The sequence below is a fragment of the Triticum dicoccoides genome, chromosome 3B (genome assembly GCF_002162155.2).
Source record: "Triticum dicoccoides isolate Atlit2015 ecotype Zavitan chromosome 3B, WEW_v2.0, whole genome shotgun sequence".
Taxonomy (NCBI): Eukaryota; Viridiplantae; Streptophyta; class Magnoliopsida; order Poales; family Poaceae; genus Triticum; species Triticum dicoccoides.
The window spans coordinates 285,170,417-285,196,361 of record NC_041385.1 but is presented as its reverse complement, the minus strand read 5'-3'; positions in this window follow the sequence as shown (position 1 = coordinate 285,196,361).

Sequence of the window (25,945 nt, the reverse complement as noted above, 5' to 3'; positions counted from 1 at the left end):
CAATCTCTATTAGTGTGGTTTGCTGGCTTATCCGGGGTGCCATGAATTTGGCACGAGCGGTCAAGTATGTGGTCCAGACTGGATGGTCTGTGATTGTTTCTCTTGAACGGCTTTTTTCGCTGACCGGATTTCGAGCCACTGAATCCGGCATTGACTGCCGTGTCTTCAGTGTTGGCATCGTTGTTCCGTCGCTTATGTTTGTTGCATCGTGGCTTGCCGTTGTTGTCGCGGACATCTGAGATGCAGGAATTGATTGGCGTGGTGCTAAAGCGGGTCATGAGTGTCGTGAGGGCCGCCATGGACTTTGGTTTTTCCTGGCCGAGGTGTCGGGCAAGCCACTCATCACGGATATTATGCTTAAAGGCCGCCATGGCTTCGGCGTTCGGACAGTCGACTATTTGGTTATTTTTGGTTAGGAACCGAGTCCAGAATTTCCTGGCTGACTCTCCGGGCTGTTGGGAAATGTGGCTCAAGTCATCGGCATCCGATGGTCGCACGTATGTGCCCTGGAAGTTGTCGAGGAATGCGTCCTCTAGGTTTTCCCAACTGCCAATGGAATTTGCCGGCAGGCTGTTTAGCCAGTGTCGGACCGGTCCTTTGAGCTTAAGGGGAAGATATTTGATGGCGTGTAGATTGTCTCCGCAGGCCATGTGAATGTGGAGAAGGAAATCTTCGATCGATACTGCGGGGTTTGTTGTGCCATCGTATGATTCGATGTTTATGGGTTTGAACCCTTTTGGGAATTCATGATCCATCACTTCGTCACTGAAGCAGAGGGGGTGTGCGGTGCCTCTATGCCGGGCTATGTGGCTACGCAGTTCGAATGATTCTGTTTGGCTGTATTCGGCCCGGCCGGACTTGTAAATAGTGTATCCGGCATGCCGATCATCATCACGTGTTGGGGCGCACCCCCGTGATACGTAGATCGATCTTGGCTGTCCTGCCTTGTTTTCCAGTATGTATTGCAGGTCCTGCCTATTACCCCGGATCGTAGTGTATTGGCGTAGGGGTGCAGGCTGGTATTCGGCTTAATACACCGTTTTATCCCGGCCACGAGGTGGTCGGTCAGCCGTGTGGTGCTCGAGTCCGTATTCCTCCGCTGCCAGGACTTCGGTCCTTCTGTCTGTGAGCAGGTCTTGATCAGCTTGGAGCTGCTGCTGCTTCTTTTTCAGGCTCCTCGCAGTGGCCATAAGTCGGCGCTTGAAGCGCTCCTGCTCCACGGGGTCCTCAAGCTCGCCAAACTCTTCATCGCCGAGGCTAATCTCGTCTTCGGAGGGGGCATGTAGTTGTCCTCCTCCGGATATCCGTCCGTCGCCTGTTCGTCTAGGCTGACCTGCCTGTCTTCCTGTTCGGCCTGCTGAAGGCAGGTTGATTGGGGTTGTATTCATATTCGGCATTATCCAGATTGTTTTCGTCTCCTGTGCCAGTATTGTTGTGGCGGGGCTTGGAGCGGTGCCGACAACGTCCATGCTTTGCTTTCTTCCTTGAGGGGTTATCCTCCATTGCTTCATCGGCATTGGTTTCTTTCGAAGTGTCCACCATATATATATCTTATGAGGAGGTGCCTGTCCACTGTCCCGTGGGCGGTGGTTCTTCTCCTACATCTTCGTCCATACCGTCGATGTCTTCAGAGTCGAAGTCAAGCACGTCGGTTAAATCATCGACCGTGGCAATGAAGTGGGTGGTGGGTCGGCCACGAATTCCTTCGACGCCTGCTTCCCACTCGAGCCGGACATAGTTCGGCCAAGAGTCTCTTGACAAAGAGAGAGACTTTAACGAGTTCAGCACGTCGCCAAAGGGCGAGTGCTGGAAGATATCCGCAGCGGTGAACTCCATTACCAAAGCCCAACCAGATTCGGCGGGCTCGGGAGTGCGCGGACTGGAACCTACAGTCGGATACGAGTCTAGGGGTCCGGTGTCACAGGCTTCCTTGTGGGTGAAGCCTGTGTTCGGCTCTACCGCCGATGAGTGTGCGGCTTCCGGGGCGTGGTCCATCCACCCGTCCTCGCAGATATCCCGAGTATTGTCCGACAGCAGGCCTAAGCCATGCTCATCGTGACTGTCCGGCGCTCCTGGCGCAGGCCCAAATCCGTTGAAGATCAAGTCCCCACGGATATCGGCCGTGTAGTTCAAGTTTCCGAACCTGACCTGATGGCCAAGGGCGTAGCTGTCGATCTGCTCCAGATGGCAAAGCGAATTGGCCCGTAGTACGAAGCCGCCTAACACAAAGATCTGTCCCGGGAGAAAAGTCTCACCCTGGATCATGTTGTTGTTGATTGAAGGAGCCATCAAGCCATGCAGCGACGACACAGAGGAACTCTCAATGAAAGCACCAATGTCGGTGTCAAAACCGGCGGATCTCGGGTAGGGGGTCCCGATCTGTGCATCTAAGGCTAATGGTAACAGGAGGCAAGGGACACGATGTTTTACCCAGGTTTGGGCCCTCTTGATGGAGGTAAAACCCTACTTCCTGCTTGATTGATATTGATGATATGAGTGTTAGAAGAGTTTATCTACCACGAGATCATAGAGGCTAAACCCTAGAATCTAGCCTATGATGATTATGATTCTGTCTCTAAGGACCAAACCCTCCGGTTTATATAGACATCGAAGAGGGCTTGGGTTTACATGGAGTCGGTTACAAAGAAGGAAATATAATATTCGGACCGCCAAGCTTGTCTTCCACGCAAAGGAGAGTCCCATCCGGACACGGGATGAAGTCTTGAGTCTTGTATCTTCACGGTCCAACAGTCCGGCCAAAGTATATAGTCCGGCTGTCCGGATACCCCCTAATCCAGGACTCCCTCACCCGGGTCTATCTTTTATCCTATAAGCTTTCAATCTACTTTTATTTGCATCTTTACTTTTCCAATCTATAATATAAAATACCAAAAATATATTTATCTTATCATACTATCTCTATCAGATCTCACTTTCGCAAGTGGCCGTGAAGGGATTGACAACCCCTTTATTGCATTGGTTGCGAGTTCTTTGTTTGTTTGTGTAGGTGTGTGGGACTTCTGGGGAGCCTCCTACTGGATTGATACCTTGGTTCTCAAAACTGAGGGTAATACTTACGCTACTATTGTTGCATCACCCTTTCCTCTTCAAGGAAAACCAATGCAAGCTCAAGACATAGCAGTGCACCCTACACTTCAAGTTTGACGGCGACGCGACCCTCTACGTGAGGGTGTTTGGAGAAGATGGCCGCCGTGTCGGGTGCTGACCTGAAGATGATGACGGTGACCAAGTGCTTGGCTTGGCGACGGCCGCCACGAGGACGAAGGCAAGCTTGCTGCTGGCGGCGCTCGCAGCTCGCCAAGCTTCAGCGGCTACCCCTCTGGTGACAGCTCCTCCAGCGATGGCCGCGATCAAACACCCTCACGAGCATGAGGAGGAGTCTGATTGAGCTCAGGAGGGTGGTGTGAATCCCCCCTCATGAGTTGTCACCGGGCACGCCACATTTATTTTGTTATCTCCTTTCTTGCTTGGAGAGAGAGAAGTATAGAGCCCCGTGGGGGCATGTTTGACTATTGCCCTTAATTATTATGCCATTTCTATTATTCCAATGTTGTGTTGTGGTGTTGCGGCTGCATGCTTGTGCGTAGGAACAACGTAGATCGAGGGGCTCGCTGCCATTTTGGCCTCGCGAGGTACCTGCCTGAGGCCTCGCTGGGTGTCTTGAAGTCTGCAAAATTTAGCCGGGAGGATAGCTTTCGAACCTTAGTCGTGAGGGTGACCGGCTCAGGTCCTGTGTTCGTGTCGTGATGCCCGTGGGGGCATGGACCGGGAGGGGTGCTCCCGCTGTGAACTTGAGTGAGGAAGCATCAGGAAATTAGGCAAGAAGGTGCTCACGAGGGCACCCGCATAGCCCCCTCGCGAGGCTTGCGAAAGAGAGGTCGAGTCAGGCGAAAAATAGAGACAAAGAATCACAGGCTGGGGACGACAAACAATAGTAAAAGCAACTCCAATAAAGTTTCGAACAAGGGTGAACAAGCCAACTGCGGAAAGCAAATGAAAAGCTGTGTCGGGCACCTAATCTAGTCTTCGACGTCTTCTGACCAGCGCGGAGCTAAGTGCTGCCACTGGACGTGGGCGGGAGCCCTCGAGGCCTAAGGGCGGCACTCCAGAGACTCTGGGGCGTGTACGGCCTCAACTCATTATTACGTGAGAGTGTCATGGGCGTCGAGCTTCACAGGCATTGGCCTTCTTCACAGGCACCGGGCCTTTTCTTGGGGCGACGAGCTTCACAGGCACTGGGCCTTCTTTGCAGGCACTAAGCCTTACTTCAAGGGTAAAATCTGCGGCGTTTGGGATGGGCACCCCCTCCTGGGTCTCCAAGCGTGCGGCGCCTGGTCTGGAAACATGAACAACCTTGAACGGGTCCTCCCACATGGGCGAGAGCTTGTTTATCCCTTCCCTGGAGAGCACCCGCCTGACCACGAGGTCACCTACCTCGAGTCTCCTGGGCGGATGTTGTGGCAGTGGTACCGCCGCAGCGCCTGCTGGTATCTTGCAGCTCGAAGCGTGGCCTCCCGACGGTGTTCCTCCCCCAGCACGAGATCCATCCCCTGCATGGCTTCCTACTGTGCTTCGTCACCGTTGTTCCGGTTGACTTGGTGGCGGTAGTGCGGATAGACCACAGCACGGACTGAAGCTTGTCGTACCAGCCCCTGCTGCAGGCCTCTAGCTTCTTCTTGAAGGTCCTAGTTTTGAGGCCTTTTAGGACCTCTGCGTTGGCGCGTTCAGCCTGGCCATTGCTCTGAGGGTGTCCTCCGAAGCGTAGCATATCTGCGTTCCAAGGTTAGCACAATATGTTTTGAAGAGATTGCTGGTGAACTGCGAACCGTTGTCGGTGATGATGTGATTAGGCACCCCGAATATGCTCACGAGGCCCTTGATGAACTTGACTGCGGAGCCAGCTGGGATAGTGCAGACAGCTTCCACCTCTGCCCACTTGGTGAACTTGTCAATGGCAATGTAGAGATAGCGATAGCCCCCTGGCGCCCGAGGAAACGAGCCCAAAATGTCCAGCCCCCAAACCACGAACGGCCACGAGAGTGGAATGGTCTGCAGACCCTGAGCTGGCTGGTAAATCTACATGGCGTGGAATTGACAGGCTTCACAAGCCTTCACTAGGTCGATTGCATCATTGAGCGCTGTAGGCCAATAAAACTCGCTGTGAAACACCTTGCCAACGAGGGTCCGTGATGAAGAGTCGTGCCCATAGTCTCCACCGTGAATGTCCGCTAGCAACTCCTTCCCCTATTCACTGGAGATGCAACAAAGGGAAACATCATTGGGCCGCTTCCGGTAGAGCTCTCCGTCTTGGATGCAGTAGGTCGTGGCCTGCCGGGCCACGTGTTCCGCGTCCTCTTCTTTCTCTGGTAGAGTCCCTTGCATCAAGTAGTCCTCGAGCTCCGCAGTCCAACATCCTTCCTGAGGCTCCAGCGCCAGGAGCAAGCGCGCTCCTAAGGTTGGGCCATAAGTGGGGGCTCCTGAGGCAGGCGGTTGAGGGAGCTCCTCCCGAGGTTGCGTTTTGCTTGATAGTGACGGTGATGCTGAGGGCTTGAAGAGTCGTTCCTCAAAAATGCCAGGCTCCTGAGGTACCGCCTTGATGACCTCTTGGCAATGTCATCAGCCTCCTCATTGGTGCCGCAAGGCACATGCTGCAGCTCCAGCCCCAAAAACTGCATTTCCATCTTGCACACTTCTACAAGATACGCCTCCATGTGCTCGTCCTTGAGCTCGTGTACTTTGTTGGAGAAGTTGACGAGGAGCTGTGGGTCACCCTTGATGATGAGGCGCTTCACCCCCAGGGCGGCTGCTGCCTTTAAGCCAGCTATGAGGCCCTCGTATTCTGCTATGTTGTCGGAAACCTTTTGGCCCTGTTGGAAATAGAGCTGCACGGCGTAGTAGAGCTTGTCCTGAGTGGGGGATATAAGCATTGCGCCTGCCCATGCTCCATGTCGCGAGAATGCACCATCGAAGTGCATAACCCAGCTGTCTGGCGCCTCCCTTCCTGGTGAAAGCGACTGATCTTCTCCTGCTTCGAGCCCTGGCGCCTCTATCCATTCTGCCACAAAATCTGCACGTGCGGCTCCCTTGACGACTCTGGTCGTGCTGAATTCTAACTAAAACGCTTGTAGCTCGATGTTCCATTCAACGACCCTTCCAGCGGAGTTAGGACTCCTGAGCACCCTCTCCAATGGGTAGGCTAAGACAACCTTGATGGGTGACCTTGGAAGTAGTGTCGCAGCTTCCGAGAGGCCACCAATATCGCAAGCAAGAGCTTTTGGGGCATGGGGTATCGTGCCCTTGCATCCTGCAGCACCGTGCTGACAAAATACATGGGATGCTCGACGAAAGTGGGCACACTAATGGAGCCCGCCCCTCCGGAGAGTCGAGCGCCTCCTGCGGCATTTGAGCCCCCGACTCCTGACTGCTCAGTGAGGTCCCCTCATCCCCGGAGGCGCCTTCCTGCTGAGGCTGATCCCCATCTGCCGAGGTCGTGGCCCTCACGAGGTCTTCCTGGCCCTGAGTTGCTGCAGTCGGGGTTGTGGCAGAAGCGGCCTTCACCCGGCGCTCCTCCCGAACCACCACTAGAGCTGCGCTAGCGGAGTAGGGTGTGGCAGTGAGGTAAAGCACCAAGGGCTCCTGAGGGCGTGGAGCCACCATCACCGGAGGGCTGGTCAGGTACTTCTTGAGATCTTGGAATGCTTCGTCAGCCTCTTGAGTCCATTCGAATGGACCCTTCTTCTTCATCAGCTTGAAGAAGGGCAGGGCTCGTTCCCCCAGCTTGGAGATGAAGCGTCCTAACGTGGTTACTCGCTCGATGAGCTTCTGCATTTCCCTTAGGGTTTGCGGCGCACTCATGCCTTCGATTGCATTGACCTTCTCTGGGTTAGCCTCGATACCTCTGTGGGACACGAGGAAGCCCAGAAGCTTGCTAGAAGAAACACTGAACACACAATTCTCCGGGTTGAGCCGGAGGTCCACTTCACGAAGGCTCACGAAGCTTTCTTCCAGGTCCTATACCAGGGTCTTGGCCTCCCGAGACTTCACCACGATGTCGTCGACATACGCTTCGGCGTTTCTCCCAAGCAGCCGGCACAAGGCGATATGCATCAGTCGCTGAAAGGTTGCGCCTGCATTGTGCAATCCAAATGGCATGCAGGTGTAGCAGTACACCCCGCACGGGATCAGGAAAGCCGTTTTCTCCACATCTTCTACCGCCATCTTGATTTGGTGATAGCCCGAGAAGGCATCCAGGAAGCACAATAGGTCACACTCAGTGGTTGAGTCGACGATTTGGTCGATGCGAGGGAGCGGGAACGGATCTTGTGGGTAGGCCTTGTTGAGGTTGGTGAAGTCGACGCACATGCGCTCCTTTCGTCTCCTCTTCGGCACAACAATACGGTTTGCTAGCCATTCCGGATAGCGAACCTCGTGAATGACTCCCGTAGCTTCTAGCTTACGAGTTTTTTGGACGATGAAGGCCTGCTTCTCGGTGGACTGCTGCCTTGCTTTCTGCTTTGCGGGGCGCACATTAGGGCACACATTCAGGTGGTGCTTGATCACCTGCCTTGGGACTCCCACTAGCTGCTTGGGTTCCCACGCGAACACCTCCTTGTTTGTGTGCAAGAATTTCACTAGAGCCTCCTCTTGCTCGTGGTCGAGATTGGCGCCTATGGTGAAGGTGGCGCCGGAGGATCCATCCTCATCGGCTGGTACCTGCTTGATCTCCGCCTTGTCTTGGGTGAACAGCTGCTTCTTCTTGGTTGGCGCAGCCCCCTTGGCCTTCAGGGTGTCGGCGCCGGTGGGCTGCGCCACTCCGGCCGCCTTGAAGGCGAGCTTGAGCGCCTGCAGAGCATCCTTTGTATCTCCAGCCACGGTGAGGGCGTTGCTGCTCCCCGGGCATCTTCATAAGGTTGTAGGCCGGGTGAGTCGCTGCCATGAACTGGGCCAAGGCAGGGTAGCCGAGGATGGCATTGTACGGGAGGCCGATGAGGGCGATGTCGAAGTCGACCAGCTCCGTGCAGAAGTTGTTGTGGGTGCCAAAGGTCACCGGGAGGTGGATCTGCCCCAGGGAGCCGGTGGAACTGCCTCCGACGCCCAAGAAGGACTTGCTGGGTCGGAGTCGCTCCAGGGGCACGTGGAGGAGGCTGAAATGAAGGACTCCACAGAGAGCATGTTGAGGCCGGCACCGCCATTGATGAGGGTCCTGGTGACGACCACCTGGTAGATGGTGGGAGTGCATAGCATCGGGAGCACACCCGAGCATGCGGTGTTGGTAGGGTGATCGTCCAAGCTGAAGGTCAGGTCGGCCTTGGGTGCCACCCAACCCGGAGGAGCTTCGTTGCGCGTGAGGGCAGCGCCGATCTGGCGGACGAACGACTTGACGTGGCAGCTCGAGGGTGGTGCTGGCGAGCCGCCCAGGAGAGCTGCAACGACCGGGGGCGCCGGTGGACCATAATGGGCGAGGAAGAGGTTGCGTAGCTCCTCCCAGGAGGCCACTGAAGCCGTTTGCAGGTGGAGCAGCCACATTCATGGAACGCCGGTGAGGGCCATGGGAAGCCAGTTAGCCATGACCTTGTCGTCTCCCGCGGCCTTGAGGACGGCCTCCTTATACGCCAGCAGGAAAGCTAGCGGATCCATCGCGCCGTCGTAAGGCAGGGACCAAGGCTCGGAGCCCCCTGGACCCAGTGCTGGCGTCGGTAGCCAGAGCGGGCGGCGCATTGTCCACCATGAGGGCGAAGGCGGCGTTGATGGAGAGCGGGTCAACGGAAGGGAGAGCTCCGGCGCACCCCTACCTGGCGCGCCAAATGTCGGATATCGGGTTCCGCCAAACCCTTAAGGTTCGAACTCTGGGGTGCTCGCAAAGATCTTCCTCCTACCAATCCACGTCCCAATGCCTCGCTGCGAATCTAAGCTACAAGATGAACAGCACAAGGGGCACAAGGTTTATACTAGTTCGGGCCACCGTTGTGGTGTAATACCCTACTCCAGTGTGTGGTGTGGTGGATTGCCTCAGGGGCTGATGATGAACAGTACAGAGGAAGAACAGCCTCGCGAGGGGTGTTCTTGTGGTGGTGTGCCTGGAGAGGAGTTGCTCCGTCTCTGTTGGCTTTAGGTGAGGTCTTGATGATCCTCCCCCCTACTATGGTGGCTATCTCTATATATAGAGGCCCTGGTCCTCTTCCCAAATATTGAGCGGGAAGGGCGCCAACAACGGCCATTTGAAGGGGAACATCTAGTACAAGTTATCCTGACTAAAGTTGGTCTTCGGCTGCCAAAGGCACTGGAGATGACGCCGTCTTGGGCTCCACGGTGTCCTCCGTCCTGCCGCTCTGCTGGTCTTGGTCTTGTTGCACTGAAATGGTAACCTTTGCTTGATGCCTCGGTACTCCGCGCCTGCGCTTGCCCCCTTTGCACCAAAGAGGAAAAAAGGACACTGCACAGGCCGGCGCCCGCCTGGTCTCGATTGTCATGGCTTGCGTCACGAGCACCTCGCGAGGTACCCCTGCCTAGATCTCTCTGCCTCCTCGTGAGCCTACCTGGTGAGGCCGTCCCTGAGGAAGCCTTGCGTCATCCGCCCCGCGAGGCTTGGCCCTTCACGAGGGTCTTGAGCTTGAGTTAATGCAGATGGGCCGTGTTGGGCCACCCCTTGAGCCACGTCGCAGGCCACAGGCAGGCAAGTCTGGGGACCCCCATTCCCAGAATGCCGACAAACACCTCACCTCCTGAGGCTTGTTCATCCTTGTACTAGTTCATCCATAGCCCCTCGAGGCAATCCACCACACCACACTGGATTAGGGTATTACACCACTTCGGTGGCCCGAACCAGTATAAATCTCTGTGTCTTTGTGTCTCTGTGAGCTCTACACGCTAGGCTAAGGAGGATCGCGAGTAGGCATGCTGGTCAGGTTGAGATCTCCACACGCACCCCAGAGTTCGAACCTATCAAGGGATGTTGGATCCCAAAATCCGATAGCAGCCCCCGGAAGTCACACCTTGTGCTCTCGGGAGCTGTGGCAGGGCAGAGCTGTCCTATGAAGGAAGAAAAACTTGTCGAGCGGCTCACTCCCCTTTACGCGAGCCCCCTACCACAGATTAGCTCGGACCTGATGCACCGCGTTGCGCTTCCCGGGGGCACCGACATGAGGGGTGCTTGTGCCTGGAGACTTGATCGAGGGCTCCTAGTGAGGATGAAGCCAAAATACCAGGGTTCGGCGCGGTGCATGTGTCGCACCCCTGGCATTGCTTGTAACTAGTTGCATTAAAGCATCCATGCATCATGCTTGAATTCAAAGGAAATTTTGAAATGGGGATGTTCAAACCCTAGCAGATAATAATTTTAACTAGGTTCAATTCAAATATTTTCATTGGACCCAAAATGCCCTCCAAAAATGTTCATTATTTCTGGAAAAAAGGTTAAAACCTTAATCATAGGTCATGCACATTTTCCCAAGGCATTTATTGTTTTTGAATTAATTCATATTGTATCTGATTTGGAGAAAATAAATCCTATAAATATTTCTATTGCTCCAATGATTCTGGAACATTTTGTGGAGCTCTGGGATAAACCAATTGCATCCACAATAGTTTCTAGAAGCTGCAAAAATAATTTGGTTAGCAAACTAAATTCAAAACAAAAGCATAAAAATAGAAAACAGAAACTAAAATAGGAAAAAGGGTTAGAGACGCACCTAGCCTTACCTGGCGCCCCACCGCAGCCCAGCATAGGCCCATCCAACTGGCCTCTGCCAGTCATCTTCAACCCCGCCGATCGAAGCAGCTGGGTGTTAGACGCATGCGCGCGTTGATGCCAGCTCCTTCTTCGCGCTGGAGGCTCATCCTCCTCCCTGTCCCTACGCCTGGAGATGCCTCGACCCCTCTGTCCTTCCCTCCTCTTTCCTGGCTCTCTCCTCCCCTCCCTCGCTCCTCCCCGAGCTCGGCCGGGAGCAGCCATGGCCTCACCCGTCGTCCTTGCAGTTACCAGCCATCCCTCGCCGCCCAATCGTACCCCGAGCTTCACCTCCATGCCCACATCTCCCCGCCGAAGCCCACGTCCCCAGAAGCACTGCAACATCGCCATCGGGCTCCTCTTACTCCTTGGATGCCAATGACCACCATCGTCGATTCGGCCACTCCGGCGCGTCCCCGAGCCCGCTAACCGTCCCTGCAGCTCCGCGGTGAGCCGCTGACCCGAACCCCCTCCTTCTCGCGTCGATTGCATTGTATAGCCGTCGTTTTCACCTGACCCGAGAGCTTCCCGTCGTTGGCCATGTCGCCATCGTGGGCAGGTCCCATTTAAGCCACGCCCGAGCACGTCATTGAGGTCCTGCAACCCTTGTAGACCCAACCGTGCACCTAGCTTGCTTTGCCATGCACCACAGCGCCATCCCGCTCGAAGCCGTAGCTCCGACCGCCGCCCAACTCGCCTCCGTCACAACTACTGAGCGCCCCACGCCATATTGCTGCTACCTCTAGATGCGCGGGAGCATGGGCTCCCTCCTGGTGCCCTCCGCGCGCCCAGCCGCCGGCCCTAGGCCACCCCAGCGAGCCGCCGCCGCACTGTGAGGTCGTCGGCGCTTAATCCGGCGATGCTGATGTGTCAAGATTAGTTTAGGTGCTAACCACCCATTTAGTTAACCCCCTAGCCACATACAGTGGGCCCTGCTGTTTAATTAGCCACTGCTTAGTTTTTAGGTTAGGTTAATTCATAGCATAGGCGGACCCACATGTCGGGTTGACTTTTCTTACGTGGCCGTTGACAGGACCCACCCGCCTGTGTCACTAACTGACACTGGGTCACCGACCAGTGGGCCCCACTGGTCAGATTTGAGCTGGGCTAGAGCTGTTTACCTGCTGATGTCACGCTATCGTCAGGCTGACACAGCAAATCATTTTCTGTATTAAATTTAGTTTAGAAAAATCCAGAAAATACTTTAAACTTAGAAAATTCATAGAAAATAATCTATAGCTCAGAATGATAAGTGTTATATATGAAAAATGATCAGAAAAATCCAAGGAATCTGTTTATGGCATTTTCATGCATGTTTGAACAACTTAAAGCTGCTGTACACAACAATTTGAATAAATGGCATTTGAAATGCCTTATGTGGAGTTTGAATTTGAACCTAGGGTTCAAACCAACTCTATTTAAATCACTGCTAGTTGCATTAGCTCAAACCACAGTATATTGCCATGTCACATTCATGCATCATATTGTTGCATCGCATTGATTGTGTTCTTCCTTGTTTGTCGGTGTTTGTTCCCTCTCGGTAGACGTGGTTCCGACGATGAGTTCGATGACAGTGATGAAGAACTATACTATCTTCAGAAGTGCCAGGCAAGCAAAACCCCCTTGTTCATTCCGATACAATCCCACTCTCTCACTCTCGCTCTCTTTTACTGCATTAGGACAACAACGATTGAACTGTTACATGCTGCGGTAGTGGAACCCCTTTCCTCTACATGACCTGTCATTGCCACAGTAACTAGACGAAACCCACTAGCATGAGTAGGAGTTGTTTGAGCCCTGATGTGCCTACTCATTCATGCTTGTTTGTCATGCCTGCTACTGCTTAGTGTTGAGTCAGTTCTGATTCATCGGGGATGAACTGGAGGTGTGTGAACATGTCCTACTGTGTGTGAGCTAAGTGTGTGAACACGTTTTGGTAAAGGTAGCGGTGAGAGGCCATGTAGGAGTACATGGTGTGTTGTCTCATTGAAGCCGTCCTCAGGAACTGAGTTCTATGTTTGTGATCCATGAACAGTTACTTACACACATTGGGCTCAGGGCACTCCAAGCTCTCTCTACTTATTAATCAACTCGATCTCTGTCCAGGAGTTGCAACTAGTTTCTGGTGTTTGTAGGTAGTACTAGTAGTCTACCAAGTGGCACCCGGTACAGGTGGGCTTGGGATAGACTAGGTGCAGTGGCACGGTGTACCAAGTGGCACCTAGATGGTGGGCTTGGGAACCCTGCTCACATCATTTAGGAACGTGAGTGACACCCCGGCCGGATCTCCTTGCGGATGGAACCCGAATAGGTGATAAACCTGGACTAGAGACTTGTGTGGTTAGTTAAGTCGTGGCCGACACCCTCACCAGGCTTCCGCTTGAAGGTTGCCGAGATACATGCCGTGTACATGGCAGTAAGTGGCAAGAGCGTGTTTGAAGAAGTACACCCCTGCAGGGTTAATATGATCTATTCGAATAGCCGCGTCCGCGGTAAAGGACCTATGGGTTGCCTATGCAGTTCATAGACAAGCGAAAGTGGATACTCTAAAATGCGCAAGATAAGCGTGAGTGCTATGCATGGCATTCTCGTAGGGAGATGGGAGCAGATCCATAGTGGTGTATTGATATGGTTAATATGTGGACTCGTGTGGGCCACCTCAAAAGAGTTAGTTGAAGTCGTAGTTCAGGATAGCCACCGAGTCAAAGTTGGCTTGCTGCAGTTAAACTCCACCACCCTCTTTGTTGATACTGATGCATATGTAGCTAGTTCTGATGTAAGTCTTGTTGGGTACATTTGTACTCACATTTTCTTAATTTATGTTTTTGTAGAGAGACTCTAGTCTTACTAGTAGTTCCGCGTGGACTTCGATGTTTAGCTTGTTACCTCACCTACGATCTTGCGCCCTCAGCAGGATCTGGTAGATAGTCAGGCTTCTCAGCCTTTTTCAATTTTAGATGTCTGTACTCAGACATGTTAATCTTCCGCATGTGCTTTGACTTGTATGCTCTGAATGTTGGGTCATGCGACCCATGTTTGTAATATCTCGCTCCTCGGAGCCTATTGAATAATATACTTGGGTTGTAGAGTCATGTTGTGATGCCATGTTGTATTTGCACATATCGAGCATATTGTGTGTATGTTATTGAAACACTTGGTATGTGTGGGATCTAACTATCTAGTTGTTTATCCTTGGTAGCCTCTATTATCGGGAAATGTCTCCTAGTGATTACACTGAGCCATGGTAGTTTGCTACTGCTCCGGAACACCTAGGCTGGCCGGCATGTGTCCTTCTTCGTTCCTGTGTCTGTCCCTTCGTGGAAATGTCACACGGTGTCTACCGGAGTCCTGTTTGCCTGCTACAGCACGGATTCTCCGGAGTCTCGCTAGCCCAGCTGCTACAGCCCGGATTCACTCGCTGTGAATGACACGTTCGTTGCTGGGTCATGTATGTCTGTCCCTGTAAGTTAGTGCCACTTTGGGTTCATGACTAGCCATGTCAGCCCGGGCTCCTTGTCATCTAGATGCTAGTGACACTATCATATACGTGTGCCAAAACGCGCAAATGGTCCCGGGCCTGGTAAGGCGACACCCATGGGGATACTGTGCGTGAGGCCGCAAAGTGATATGAGGTGTTACATGCTAGCACTACAAAAAAATACACTTCTGTGATGATACGTGTTTGTCACAGTAGGTCACGTTTTTTGTCATACATGTACATCCATGACGATTTTATGATAGAATCAAGTAAGTCATACCTGCGCTATCGTAGAAGTGTTCCATGACATTACCCAAATTATCATCGGGGAAGTGTCCACTTTCATGATGATAAATCGCGCGTCACAGAAGTGCTTTCATCAGGGGTGATTGACACATGGCATCCACTGTAACGGAACGCCGCTAAGCTATCGGGTGGGGTTTTGGATCCGATAACCCGTTAACTGCCCGGACCAATGGGAAATTTCCACGTGTAAAATTCTGATTGGCCCGAGGGAACACCTGTCAGCTCGTCAGTGGGCCAGATGTCGCCCGTACATTGGAGGAGACATGCCTATGATCCGTCGACACGTGGATGGGCCCAACAGAGGCCCATATAGGTTAAAAAGTCCAGCCCAGTCAAAGGCATGTAGTACTTAATCAGGTACTAGTGGGCCAGCCCATTAACGGCCTGCTTAATAAAGGCTCATTTACGGCCTGAAGCTAGATCTGGCCCGTTAATTGTTTGCCCAATATTTGGGCCCATTTACGACCCGAAGCCAGATCTGGCCCGTTAATTGTTTGCCCAATATTTGGTCCCATTTACGGCCCGAAGCCAGATCTGGCCCGTTAATTGTTCGCCGAATATTTGGGCCCAACTACAGCCCAGTAACTTTCGGCCTGTTAGAGGCCCGATGTAGACATGGGCACATTTCAGCCCGGTGTGACTTTCGGCCTAGGAATGGCCCATGCTGCCCATGGGCCATATAAGGTCCGACAGGACATCGGGCCCAGTCACGGCCCGTGCTAAAGGTGGCAACAGTTAAGCCCAACGTGACTTTGGGCCTGTTAAAGGCCTGTCGCGTAATTCGGCCCGTTGATGCCTGTACTAAGCTTTCAGCCTCTTAAAGGCCCATGATATCAGTGGGCCAACTAAGGCCCAAGATATGTTTTGGCCCGGTAATGGCCCGTGAGCTAACTGGGCCCAAAAAGGCCCAGTCTACATTTCAGCCTGCTGAAGGCCCGTCGATGACTAGTGAAAATTGAGGCCCAACATGCATTTCAGCCTGCTAAAGGCCCGTGGTTTCATTTGGGCCATAACAGGCCCACACAATATTCAGCTTGTTAATGGCCCAATGCTACCTGGGCCAAACTAAGCGCTGGGTCGACAAAAGGCCCAACTAAAATATAGGCCGGTGTAAGTTGTCGGCCTGGCGCAATGTGTGAAGGCCCCAATCATTCGGGCCCAAGACAGACGCAGGCGGGCCCAATTGTGGCCTGCTAAAAACCAGGCCCATTAGAGTTGAATGTTTCGGCCCGGTCGACTACATCTGATTTTTTTCAGATAGCGAATGATGGCAGTAACTAGTAGGAATTAAGAACAAACCTACTCTATATAATAAAGAAATTATGGCATAGTAACTAATAATAAACCTACATTATACAATAAAGGATTTAAGGTATATTACATCCACTGGGCATCGAAGTTTGCCACCAGTGATCATAAAGCGCAACGAAGAAACAGATTACAAAAACTAGGCACTATTGCGGCGTAACAAAATAATACTGAACCGAGACCACTTCCAAGACAATTCAAGAAAGGTTAGGCTTGCGGGGGAATTGCTGCACAAGCTGCTGAGCAAGGCTGTGATACCAGCCTAGCATGTCGGTCATAGCTTCCAGGTGTAGCTGTTTAGCGATGAGGTTCTCATTGTTGTTCTCCGCAATCTTTCTTAGAGATAGGACTTCAAGTCGAAGTTGAGTTGCAGAATGCCCTTCTGCTAGAACTTGGGACTGAAGAAGTCGAACTGATTCAGACAACGAATTCTGTGAGCTTGTCTGACTGCTAGTCTCAAGTAACTTGAACACTGCATCAAGACAAGACTTTGGGGTTGTCTCGCTATCTTCAAGATGTTTTGCCTTCTTTGCTGCAATATATGTTGGGTTTGTCTCATAGCCTTCAGCAGACTTGTGCATGCCATCAGGCATATCACCCTGAAACAAAGCAAAGAGATGACAGCTTTTGCACGTGTATAAACAAAGATGATAACTGTGTTGTCAATTCCATCCAATTTCAAATTAGAAAATAAAGAGTAAGTTCAAAATATCAATAGCATAATTTGGCATTGTTCATAATGCGGGGAGCTTCACCACACTACTGGATTACCATGTCAACATAACAAGCATAGATGAAGGGCAAAGAAAATCATTGTATCTATTTTGGATAATGTGCATGGCATGTTATTCATATCATCAGCCACATCAGTAAGATAAAACAAGAGATGACAAGGTGCAAACGTGGGCTGCTTCACCACACACTGGATTATAGATCCAGAAAAACAAGCATACATATAGGGAGTATTAAGTAATGTGCACGGTATGAATTAGGAATTTGGTTTTACAAGTAAACCTTAGAACTTACGGTTCTTGCGAACATGCATTTTGGTAGAAACAACAAACTAAACAGCAGTAAAAGATAGGGGAGTATGAGGAAATTAAATAGCAGTTGAGGATAAATGCTTTAGAAGGACTGAATTACATTAACAGTTAACACCGGTTTTATAATGCCCTTCTCCATGTCAAGGGAAGGATAACTCAAGAATTTCAGCACATAATCTTCTTCATAAGCATTGCCTGTACTCTACATTTTGTAGAGAGTAATTACAGATATGATAATACTGGAAGGGACAGAGGATAATGAAGATAAGATGCAAATTGATGCTACATAATCAACTACCAATCCCTGGAAGTACAAGCGTTACAGGACAAAATGTACTGACAAGAGCAATGGGCTACACTTCTGCACTAGCATTGTCTGTGTATTCTACTTGTTGGTAAGATTAAATATAGATCTGATATTTTTAGTAAATGGTGGGCAAGGGAGATAAGATGCAGAATGCTACACAATGAACCAATCCCTCTTCACATAAAACAAGAGTATTTTGAACACTGGTGTACTGTACAAGACGTTCTTATATTATGGGACGGAGGGAGTAGTTGTTAATGTAAGTACAATGATAGACCAAGTTCAGTCCTTACAAGAGGACTGCAGAGCTAAACCTCTTCAAAAGCATTGGGAGCTAAACCTCTTCAAAAGCATTGGGTAGATTCTAAATTTATGTAAGAGTCCATACGGATCTTATAATGTCCACAAAATGGACGATTACGAGGCTAACATGTGCATTGATGCTACATATAGGGCAAGAGGTACTACAATGCAGTGTGCAGTATAGTTGCGAGATTCTGTGGTCCCTTGAGAACGAATGTTCTTATGCTAACAGTTTTCGTACAAGTGAGACATTAAGGCAAATGCAGAAATGTTGTTCAAATTGTGATGTGATATCATAGACAGTACCTTATGCTGCAGCCGAGACCAATGTGTAACAAGATTATTCCAGTCACCTTCGGATAAATGTAGCACTAGAGACTTTACAGAAATTTCATTCAGAGGCTTGCCATAGAAGTGTGCTTGCCTCACGTAGGAATGATACTTCATCAACGAGTCCTTGAAAAGCGCAACCAACCCTTGCTCGTATTCACAATCCAGATTGCTCCTTGCATCTTTAAAAAATGAAATCTTGTGTCTTCTGTCAGGAGAAACATATGCAGTAATTACCATGAATAACATTAGTACATTACTTACGCGTAAGTTGCGGAGGAAGACTGGAAATTGTTCTGTGTCTGTGGTATAATCTTTCCATGAAGGAAAGATGCGCACAAAGTTCCTGACAACAACATAAGCTTCATCTTCTAAACTGGGAAGAAATGGAACAGGGGTCCTATTTGCTGCAATTGGGACTCTCTCTGGTTTGAAAAGGGATTTGGCAACTAGATTTGGTGAACTCTTTGCTGGAATGGGGGTTTTGCGTCGTAGAGCTGGTGCTATGTCAACTGGCATAATCATACTGTTTGCTGCAGTTGGGGTCTGCTGAGTTGGGGCATCAGAAATGACCAGTTTAGTAGGGCTAGAGTCTGCTAGAGTTGGGGTGTTTTGTGGGTCAGGTGATATTGCAACTACACCTAATGGGATATTTCATTTGTCAAGTGCCACTACCTTTTCCAAATACTTTGCTTGTGCTCCTCCACGATCAGCAATCGCCCTCTTCCTTTTGAACGTCTGATACACAAGAACATCATTTGAATGGATAAATATGGTATGAAAATGGATAGGCAGGGCGTATTCACATACACAATGTGTAAACTAAGCTACTGGCAGTTCAACAAAGTAGAAGCAATGCAAAGCATCAGTTGCAAGATATGTGCGACCAATGTAACCTTGGAAAGTTAGAGCAAGCACCTTGATGGGTGAATAAGATAGGGCATCTTCCTCTGACTCCTCCACTAGGGAGCTACATTGACTTAGGTCTCCCACTAGCTCAGAATCACTGTTAGGATCATATTCTGAGCATGAATCTATAGGTGGAGAGCGTTTGCATTGCATCCAGACTTGATTTTAGTCCCTAATGCCAAGTTTGACAGCCATGGCATTGTTCTGCTTTATTCTTTTCATGCGTGCAACCTCATAATCATTATGATGCTGTTCAGAATATGAGATTCATGAAAACATAAGAAGTAGTCAGATTATCTATGGAATGCATTGCGGATTCAACTCGAAGAGTGTCTCCCTATAAACCCCTGCATATGCAAAGTTCACCCCCCCAACCGTGCTGACCAGACCACACAAATAAATACAAACCCCTCTATGCAATTTGTATAAGAGGTAGACACACATTTCAAAACTGAAGTAGAAACATTAGAATCATATGAAATTCGTATTTGAACAAATAAACTAAGGAACTATGAGTGGCATAATGTTTAGCTTCAAGGGTGGAGTGTTGGTAGTGCGACACAAAGCAAGTAGGCAAATTGTATTCCATGTAAAAGATTGAAACCTATGTAAAAGCTTGAAATGACACTTTCTTTCTATGCAATGCTGTGTTCGTTGTCCACACATGATGGAAGAGATCACATAGAGAAATACTATTCACTCATGTCTACGGTTCTAATATTTAGAAACAGGGTGGTCCACCCTAAAAGAATATTGACAACATATATGACAAGGCAAGCATAGATGTAGTGAATGAATCATTTACTTGTGAGCTTACAAGGACAAGTATGCGGAATTGTAACTGCAGTAAGAGACCGTCCAAAATCTGAATGAAGAAGTTTATCTAGCACTTATTGTTTGCAACTAATCGACGCGAATAATTGGATATTATATCGAATGAGTAAGAAAGACAAGTAAAATTGTCAACAAACCTGGCTTGTAGTAGTAATCTGGGTCAATGTCAATACGACCAACAATCCAAAATGACTAGTGTCTGTTTCAAGGGCCGGAATTTTGAAAACCCTGTGAACTTTAGAGGTACTAAATATTACCGAAGTACATCTGAACCATTAAGTGTAGGTAGAACTGAGCACACAACAAACCCTAATGACAGTCCTGCCTAATGAGTAATGAATCAATTAGAAAATGGGTGATGAGTGATACGTCCATTTTGCATCATGCTTTTATATCAATATTTATTGCATTACGGGCTGTTATTACACATTATATCTCAATACTTGTGGCTATTCTGTCTTATTTTACAAGGTTTACCATGAAGAGGGGGAATGCCGGCAGCTGGAATTCTGGCTGGAAAAGGAGCAAATGTTGGAAACATATTCTGCATAGCTCCAAAAGTCCCGAGACTCCACGAAACAACCTTTTGAATTTAATAAGAATTTCTGAGCGAAAGAAAAAGGCCAGGGGGGCCACACCCTGTCCAGGAGACAGGGGGCGCGCACCCCTTGTAGGGCGCGCCCCCTATCTCCTGGGCCCCCTGGTGGGCCTCTAGCGTCCATCTTCTGCTATATCATCACTTTTACCCTGGAAAAAAAATCGTGGGCAAGCTTACGGGACGAAACTCCGCCGCCACGAGGCGGAACCTTGGCTGCATCAATCTAGGGCTCTGGCGGAGCTGTTCTGCCGGGGACACTTCCCTCCGGGAGGGGGAAATCATCACCAACGTCATCACCAACAATTCTCTCATCGGGAGGGGGTCAATCTCCATCAACATCTTCACCAGCACCATCTCCTCTCAAAGCCCTAGTTCAGCTCTTGTATCCAATCTTGTATCAAAACCACAAATTGGTACCTGTGGGTTGCTAGTAGTGTTGATTACTCCTTGTAGTTGATGCTAATTGGTTTACTTGGTGGAAGATCATATGTTCAGATCCTTTATGCATATTATTACTCCTCTGATTATGAACGTGAATATGCTTTGTGAGTAGTTACGTTTGTTCCTGAGGACATGGGTGAAGTCTTGCTATTAGTAGTCATGTGAATTTGGTATTCGTTCGATATTTTGATGAGATGTATGTTGTGTTTTCCTCTAGTGGTGTTATGTGAACGTCGACTACATGACACTTCACAATTATTTGGGCCTAGAGGAAGGCATGGGGAAGTAATAAGTAGATGATGAGTTGCTAGAGTGACAGAAGCTTAAACCCTAGTTTATGCGTTGCTTCGTTAGGGGCTGATATGGATCCATACGCTTAATGTTGTGGTTAGGTTTACCTTAATACTTATTTTTGTAGTTGCGAATGCTTGAAATAGGGGTTAATCATAAGTGGGATGCTTGTCCAAGTTAGCGCAGTACCCAAGTACCGGTCCACCCACATATCAAATTATCAAAGTATCTAACGCGAATCATATGAACGTGATGAAAACTAGCTTGACGATAATTCCCAATGTGTCCTCGGGAGCTCCTTTATCATTATTAGAAATTGTCCAGGCTTATCCTTTGCTACATAAAGGATTGGCCACCTTGCTGCACGTTATTTACTTTATTTACTTGTTGCTCGTTACTATTTATCTTATCACAAAACTACCTATTACCTACAATTTCAGTGCTTGCAGAGAAAACCTTACTGAAAACCGCTTATCATTTCCTTCTGCTCCTCGTTGGGTTCGACACTCTTACTTATCGAAAGGACTACGATAGATCCCCTACACTTGTGGGTCATCAAGACTCTTTTCTGGCGCCGTTGCCGGGGAGTGTAGCGCTTTTGGTGAGTGGAACTTGGTAAGGAAACATTTATATAGTGTGTTGAAATTTTCTGTTACTTGTCACTATGGAAACAAATCCTTTTGAGGGGCTTGTTTGTGGTATCTTCACCCCAACTAGAAGAGCAAAGAGTTGCTCCTCAACCTATTGAACTTTATGAAAATATTTACTTTGAGATCCCTTCGGGTATGATAGAAAAACTGCTAGATAATCCATTTGTAGGAGACGGAACATTGCATCCCAATTTACACCTTATCTTTATGGATGAAGTTTGTGGATTATTTAAGCTTGCAGGTATTCCCGATGATGTTGTCAAAAGGAAGGTCTTCCCTTTATCTTTGATGGGAGATGCATTGACATGGTATAGGCCATGTGATGATACGAGATCTTGGAATTATAAGCGATTGAAGTTGGAATTTCACCAGAAGTTCTATCCTATGCATCTTGTTCATCGTGATCGTAATTACATATATAATTTCTGGCCTCGTGAAGGAGAAAACATCGCTCAAGATTGGGGGAGGCTTAAGTCAATGTTATATTCATGCCCCAATCATGAGCTCTCTCGGGAAATGATTATTCAGAATTTTTATGCTCGGCTTTCTCTTGATAATCGCAACCTGCTCGATACTTCCTGTGCTGGTTCTTATATGCTCAAGACTATTGATTTCAAATGGGACTTATTGGAAAGAATTAAACGCAACTCTGAAGATTGGGGTTCCGACGATGGTAAGGAGTCAGGTATGACACCTAAGTTCGATTGTGTCAAATCTCCTATGGATACCAATGCTTTTCGTGGATTTAGCGCTAAGTATGGACTTGACTCTGAGATAGTAGCTACTTTTTGTGAATCTTTTCCTACTCACGTTGATCTCCCTAAAGAGAAGTGGTTTAAATATAATCCTCCTGTTGAAGTGAAATTAGTTGCACCTATTACATTCGAAGAAAAGACTATTACCTATAGTGATCCTATTGTTCCTACTACTTATGTTGAAAAACCTCCTTTTCCTATTAGGATAAAAGATCATGCTAAAGCTTCGGCTGTTGTTCGTAAGAGTAATACTAGGACTTATACACCTCCTGAGCAAATTAATGTTGAACCTAGTATTGCTATGGTTAAAGATCTCTTGGATGGGTGTTAGATGGGCATGTTATTTCTTTCTTGGGTGAAACTGCTAATATTGCTAGACCTGATACTAAGACACGTAGACCTGTTGTAGGCATGCGTGTCATTTATGTTAAAATAGAGATTATTGTTATCATGCCTTATGTGATATGGGTGCTAGTGCTAGTGTGATACCTTATGATCTTTATAAAGAAATTATGCATGACATTGCACCCGTTGAATTAGAAGACATTGATGTTAGTATTAAGCTTGCTAATAGGGATACCATTAAACCTATTGGGATTGTTAGATATGTTGAAGTTTTGTGTGGGAAGGTTAAATACCCTGCTGATTTTCTTATTCTTGGTTCCCCACAAGATGATTTTTGTCCCATTATTTTTGGTAGACCCTTCTTGAATACTGCTAGTGCTAAGATTAATTGTGAAAAGAATATTGTCACTGTTGGCATAGATGGTATGTCTCATGAGTTTAATTTTGCTAAGTTTAGTAGACAACCTCATGAAAGGGAACCACCTAGTAAGGATGAGATTATTGGTCTTGCTTCCATTGTTGTTCCTCCAACTGATCCGTTAGAACAATATTTGCTAGACCATGAAAACGATATGTTTATGAAGGAAAGGGAAGAAATAGATGAAGTGTTCCTTAAATAGGAAACTATGCTGACACATAACCTTCCCGTTGAAATTCTTTGGGATCCCCCTCCACCCAAGGGTCATCCCGTGTTTGAACTCAAACCATTACCTCATAATCTTAAGTATGCTTATCTTGATGAAAAATAAATATATCCTGTTATTATTAGCGCTAACCTTTCAAAGAAAGAAGAAGAAAGATTATTGAAAATTCGTAAGAAGCACCGAGATGCTATTGGATATACTTTGGATGATCTTAAGGGCATTAGCCCCACATTATTTCAACACAAAATTTCAATGGAGAAAGATGCCAAACCAGTTAGAGATCCTCAAAGACGATTAAATCCCAAGATGAAGGAAGTGGTAAGAAAGGAGATACTAAAGCTCCTTGAGGCAGGTATTATTTACCCCGTTGCTGATAGTGAATGGGTAAGCCCTGTCCATTGTGTTCCTAAAAAGGGAGGTATTAATGTTGTCCCTAATGACAAAGATGAATTGATCCCGCAAAGAATTATTACAGGTTATAGGATGGTAATTAATTTCCGTAAGTTAAATAAAGCTACTAAGAAAGATCATTACCCTTTACCTTTTATTGATCAAATGCTAGAAAGTCTATCCAAACACACACATTTCTACTTTCTATATGGTTATTCTGGTTTCTCTCAGATACCTGTGTCGGTGAAGGATCAATCTAAAACTACTTTTACTTGCCCTTTTGGTACTTTTGTTTATAGACGTATGCCTTTTGGTTTATGTAATGCACCTGCTACCTTTCAAAGATGCATGATGGTTATATTCTCTGATTTTTGTGAAAAGATTTGTGAGGTATTCATGGATGACTTCTCAGTCTATGGATCCTCTTTTGATGATTGTTTGAGCAACCTTGATCGAGTTTTGCAGAGATGTGAAGACACTAGTCTCGTCCTAAATTGGGAAAGTGTCACTTTATGGTTAATGAAGGCATTGTCTTGGGGCACAAGATCTCCGAGAGAGGTATTGAAGTTGGTAAATCCAAGGTTGATGCTATTGAAAAGATGCCATGTCCGAAGGACATAAAAGGTATAAGAAGTTTCCTTGGTCACGCCGGTTTTTGTAGGAGGTTCATTAAGGACTTTTCTAAAATCTCTAGGCCTCTGACTAATTTATTGCAAAAAGATATTCCTTTTGTCTTTGATGATGATTGTTTAGAAGCATTTGAAACACTAAAGAAAGCTTTGATCACTGCACCTATTGTCCAGCCGCCTGATTGGAATTTACCTTTTGAAATTATGTGAGATGCTAGTGATTATGCTGTAGGTGCTGTTTTAGGGCAAAGAGTCGATAAGATTTTGAATGTTATCTAGTATGCTAGTAAGACTCTTGATACTGCCCAGAGAAATTACGCTACTACTGAAAAAGAGTTCTTAGCAATTGTGTTTGCATGTGATAAGTTTAGAGCTTATATTGTTGATTCCAAAGTTACTATTCACACTGATCATGCTGCTATTAAATATCTTATGGAAAAGAAAGATGCTAAGCCTAGACTCATTAGATGGGTTCTCTTGCTCCAAGAATTTGACCTGTATATTATTGATAGAAAGGGAGTTGAGAATCCTATTGCAGATAACTTGTCTAGGTTAGAAAATGTTCTTGATGACCCACTACCTATTAATGATAGCTTTCGTGATGAACAATTAGCGGTCGTCAATGCTTCTCGTACTGCTCCTTGGTATGCTGATTATGCTAATTACATTGTTGTTAAATATATACCGCCTAGTTTCACATACTAGCAAAAGAAAAAGTTCTTTTATGATTTAAGACATTACTTCTGGGATGACCCACACCTTTATAAAGAAGGAGTAGATGGTGTTATTAGACGTTGTGTGCCTGAGCATGAACAGGAACAGATTCTACGTAAGTGTCACTCTGAATCTTATGGAGGGCACCATGCTGGAGATAGAACTGCACACAAGGTACTACAATCTGGTTTTTATTGGCATACTCTCTTCAAAGATGCTCGTAAGTTTGTCTTATCCTGTGATGAATGTCAAAGAATAGGTAACATTAGTAGACGTCAAGAAATGCCTATGAATTATTCTCTTGTTATTGAACTGTTTGATGTTTGGGGCTTTGATTATATGGGACCTTTTCCTGCCTCTAATGGTTATACACATATTTTAGTTGTTGTTGATTACGTTACTAAGTGGGTAGAAGCTATTCCAACTAGTAGTGCTGATCATAACACTTCTATTAAAATTCTTAAAGAAGTTATTTTTCCAAGGTTTGGAGTCCCTAGATATCTTATGACTGATGGTGGTTCACATTTTATTCATGGTGCTTTCCGTAAGATGCTTGCTAAGTATGATGTCAACCATAGAATAGCATCTCCTTATCACCCACAGTCTAGTGGTCAAGTAGAGTTGAGCAATACAGAGCTCAAATTAATTTTGCAAAAGACTGTGAATAGATCTAGAAAGAATTGGTACAAAAAAATTGATGATGCATTATGGGCCTATAGAACTGCATACAAAAATCCTATGGGTATGTCTCCATATAAGATGGTTTATGGAAAAGCGTGTCATTTACCTCTTGAACTTGAACATAAGGCATATTGGGCTATCAAAGAGCTCAATTATGACTTCAAACTTGCCGGTGAGAAGAGGTTATTTGATATTAGCTCACTTGATGAATGGAGAACCCAAGCTTATGATAATGCCAAGCT